General features: G+C 33.0%; 1 long non-coding RNA gene across 1 annotated transcript; it reads right to left on the reverse strand.

The window, feature by feature from the left end:
* Positions 282–4,021, reverse strand: LOC110263972. Its single transcript, XR_002349697.1, has 5 exons — positions 3,851–4,021; positions 3,700–3,753; positions 2,853–3,620; positions 2,600–2,773; positions 282–479 (listed from the first exon to the last, which is right to left on the reverse strand). It is a non-coding gene; the product is annotated as an uncharacterized LOC110263972 (long non-coding RNA).

Consider the following 5,132-nt stretch of genomic DNA (forward strand, 5'->3'; position numbering starts at 1 on the left):
TGTAACACCCTACCACGCAAAACTTTACGCTATAGTCGTAAATCAGAGGTGTTGAGGTATTACAACCTCTAAAAGTAAAATAGACACATATATAATTAAAGGATAAAAATATAGCTAGGAGCCTGTGAAGAAAGATAATAGAACAAAAGCGCATCACACTCGAAATGTCGAAAGCATAAAGTGTTGATATACAGAAAAGAGTGAAATATATAAATATATACACATAAGATCCAAAAAGATACGTAACAACACTAGTCTCGACCTGCAAAGACAAGGCCAGCTAGATAGTATAATACAACCTAAAAAGACACAAAATATACAACATATTTCTCCATAATTAAGCTCTATGAGGGATATACAGATACAATATACAAAAGTGGAGAATAACAACATCTAAAGCAAAATGAAAAGTCCCAAAAGATAATCTTCACTTCTGAGAGAAAATCAGCACTCTCAACGAGGTGCATCTCATCCTGCATCTGTAAACAAAATCCGATAACGGGTGAAAACTGAAAGGTTCCGAGTAGGGTAATAATTTCAAATAGAGATAATGTAAAAAAAATATGAACCCGCTAGGCAATCCTATACTCCAATGAACCAAATTCAAGCCTAGGGTCTTTCTAAACCGAACAGGGAAATCGAAAACTAAATCTTAGATAATAAGTGATCTCAGACTTTCAATTCCTCTCAATATAAGTCATAAGTACTTTTATTATCACAATGGTTCTAACTCAGTAATTTAGTGTTAAAAATCAGTTTTCCACAACTTTCGATCACCCCATTCATTAGGAACAACCTTCAGCGTCACCACCGCCAGCATAAGGGATTTCTATGTTATGTAAACATATATAAAGCAATACAAAGAATACACAAATAGAGAGAACAGATAGAGCATTTAGATCTAGCATAAAGATACAGTTAATCAACAATGCAATCCAAATACAAGATGCACACCCAAGCAATACATACAAATACAAATGATGCTGCCCTATGGCCAATGAGCACATCTATTGGTGATACAGCTAAACCCGACATGTACTGATAGCGAACCCTGAACAGTCCCTCGATGCGTGCATCCCCAAGAGATATTCACTTCCTTTGGAGGAATTCTCCGAAAAGGTATAAGTGTCTGGCCACATCTTGCGACGGAGGCTCAACAAAGTCTCAAGTCTCAACCCAGAACAAGTGGGGTGAACCATTGTATCTGCCCAGGGAGTCTCAATCTCAACCCAGAGAAAGTGGGGTGAACGACACCATTGCATCTACCCAGGGAGTTCTAATCCTCAACCTGGAGCAAGTGGGGTGAACTACACACTTGCATCTACCCAGGGAGGTATCATATCAATCAATTTCAATTTATTATGCAAGCAGAATAACACTCAGACCTCACTATAAATAGATATCCAATTAATACACAAGCATGATATCACCCAGACCTTGCCAATTCAGCCAATCGGGCCATACTCAGTCATCGTCAATCTCATCGTTCATGTCTTATATCAATTTAGTATACAGTAAATTCATTACTCTCAAGCTTTCATTAATATTCATAATTTTAATCCACAATCTCATCCAAAATATCAATTTAATCCAATCCATATGTTCACACTCATTTCCAGGCCCAACAACAAGTTATCAGACCTTAATTAGGGGTTACAAAAGTTTACAAGCATTCTGGGAAGGACAAATAGTCAAAAATAGGGTTTATTCACAAAAACAGGGCTTGTGCGTATGCAACGTCCTTGTGCGTATGCACATGCCAGAGAGCCATTCCCGTTTCATGCGTACGTATATTTTTGTGCATACCCATGACTTGTAAAATTCCTGGGTGTGCGTACGCACACCCTCATGCGTATGTACGAGCACATTTCCACGCTCTGCCTAGTGTGCATGCACCATACTATGCGTGGGCACGCATACTAGAAATCCTAGTTTGCTGCATAATCTCATAATTCAGTTTTTTATACCAGTTTTTATTCGTTCATATCTTTCTCTAAAAAATTCTGATTTCTTCCTGTCTTAAACCATTTTAAAGATCTTTTAATTAGCTTCAATTTAAGATAAATTTCATACAAATCCAAGTTTCGAGCACCAAGTTATGGCACGCTAAAGTTGGTCAAAATTAGGTTTTTACCAATTTCATCAATTTGCCAAATTTCACCAAAATCCAATTCCATTCATTTTCAAAACACCTAATCAAACAAGCTCCAACATGATCATTCCAATTTTATAAGTTTTCCATCAATAATCAACTAACAAGCCATTCACATAATCACATTCTCATCAATCCAAGAACTATTCATTCATGGCAAATTCATCACTTACCGTGACTTACCGTATAGGGGATATCTCACCCTATCTCAGCCTCCGTCTCAGTTTCCACATCAATTGCCATTATAGACAATCATACCATATTAAGTCAATCATACATATAAAATATCATTCATACTATTATATATCACTCATTAAATACCAATTTTACATAATCAACTAAATCACAATTCATCATCAACATTTTCATTCAACGCTAATCTAGGAGAAACTAATCTAGGTTTTCACATAGTCTTACACAATACCTATCTGAAATCAAGATCCGTACCTTTGTTGACGGAGGTCTTAACCTTGAAAGCTTTCCTTCGAAAATCTCCAAAGTCCATCAGTTCAAGCTCTACCAACTCCACACCAAAACGATCTTTGAATCAATTCCGCACCAAAATTCTATCGGGCTAGCTCCGCTTCACCCCATAATTAATCCAAACAAGCTCTATTTCATCTAATCACAAGATTTTACATAATTCATACTAAGTTAATAACTCAAACTTGGTCATAACAAAGACAAAAGATTCTCTTACCTTATTTCTCATAGCCTTGGATCAAAACTCCGCTTGAGATTGTGCTTGAGCTTTCCCTAAAGCATCAAAATCACGATATCTCAATACTCATTTAACCAAACATGCGAAATTAAAGTAAAAGGAGAAATGGGAAAAGATTTAAGGGTTTCTTACCAGAATGTTCAAATAGAAATGAAGAGGATTCCGAAACAAATGCGTGACCACAAACGGCTCGTCAATCGAAACTCCAGATTGAAAGTTATGATCAATTTAAGAAGAGGATGAATAGTGACATTAGGTTTTCTCATTCTCTTCTCTTCACTTCCATGGAACTCAATGAAGAAAGGGGAAATGAGGAATCTTGGCTAAGCTAGAGGAGTTATGTATGTGGGCTTGGGCCCAACATGGGTCTAGTTTACTTGTTTTAGCTTGTTGGCCCAATTTTAGGCCAAACTCTTTAAGATTAGTGTTTTAATTTGTATTCTAGTTATTTTTAATTTTTTCAACTACAAAATTTTAATCTTTTAACCCTTTTTGCTCATGATTAATTTATTAGTTAATTATTTATTATTTAACTGCATTTTACAGCCTAGTTTTTCACATAACATTATATAATATTCCCCCGAAATCAAGACAAGTACCTTTGTTGATGACGGTTTCCAAATCCCTTGAATCTTCTCTCCGATCACACTCAAGCTTTAATCAACACAACCAAGCCTTGCCTGATCATCCTCCATTCAAGTGTTACACCCAAATCCGCACCAAAACCATCAAGCAACTCTACTGAATCTAATTAAACAATTTTCACATTTTTAAGCTAGGATTTCACACATAATTGGAGAAAATCAAAGGAAAAGAGTTCCCTTACCTTGTACTACAAAATTTTGGGTCAAAATCACTCTAGACTCGAGATTAAGCTTCCCTTAAATGTTAAAATTATAAATTTTCAACACCGCAAACTCCAAATTCAAAAATAGAGATAAATGGAGAAATGGGATAAGGTTCGTAGGATTACTCACCACAAAAGTTTGATAGAATCGAAGAGAATGATGAGGTGATCGTGTGGTCACAAACGGGTTTTTGATCGGAGTTCCGAATTGAGAGAAAAGTGAGATTGAATGAGTGGGTGAAAAGCGTTAGGGTTTGAACTCTCTCTCTCTCGATTTTGTAAAACGGGGAAGTGGGAGTCACGCCCTTTACCCCTTAAGTGAGGGACTATTTCGTAATTTTGTCTCTTGGCCTCACCTAAGGCCAAAGTCTTTAAGACAAATATTCCGATTTTTATTCTAAATATCTTTCTAGTTATTTTTACAATTTTATTTTTTTTCATACGCAATATCGGACAGACTTAAGCCTGTACGGTTAATTATAATGCTGTTACACATTTTTTCGTAATTAATTATATTTTCGTACTCAAATTTATTTTCTAAGTTAATTTTTTACTGATAATTTTCTAAATTATAAATTTTAAATATTTTAATCCTTTTACCTCACTTTTAATTTATTAATTAATTATTTATTTATTATTTATTCAAATTTTACATCTATAATTGCATTTATTGTTATTATGATTATTTACCATTCTAAAATTGTAATCATCAAAAGTCAATCTCATACAAATATTTAATCAGATAGAATGGGTGAAACCTAAGAAAAGAAATTATGAAATAAAGAGTTGTTAATTTTTTTTATTTGTGTTTATTCAAATCAAAATTATACTCAAGATGAGATCAGAGCATTCAATATTATAATTTGTGAGACAGTAACAATTTAAAAATTAAGTCAGATTATAGTTTATATTTTAAAATTTTTCATTCACTAATGTTGTTAATAATGTTTACCCAAACATTGCATTATATATTGACATATCAATAAAAGTAACCAATTTTTAAATTCATCAGTTAAAAAAATATTAAACGTATAACTTTGATTGAATAACCATAAAGCTCTTTATATTATCAATATACATTAAAATTTATCTCTATAGTAATGCTAATTAAAATAATAATATAATTATTTCAGCATAAGTAATTACATATTAAATATGTGTCGTACTCTCATAAATTTTACTTTTGACCCCTTTATGATAATTAATTATTTCTATGACAATTTGTGAAACTAATGATTTTGTACTAGTCACATGATTATTATATGAATAAATTATCTAATCAATTAATTTTATTCATTCACTTATTTTTCTTAATAAGCTATGCATTAATTTCACTAAATTTGAAGACATAAATAATTTATTTCAATTTATTCAAAATTCCAAAAAAAATTATTATTATTAATGGGTTGATT

This window comes from Arachis ipaensis, chromosome B06 (genome assembly GCF_000816755.2).
Source record: "Arachis ipaensis cultivar K30076 chromosome B06, Araip1.1, whole genome shotgun sequence".
Classification (NCBI taxonomy): domain Eukaryota; kingdom Viridiplantae; phylum Streptophyta; class Magnoliopsida; order Fabales; family Fabaceae; genus Arachis; species Arachis ipaensis.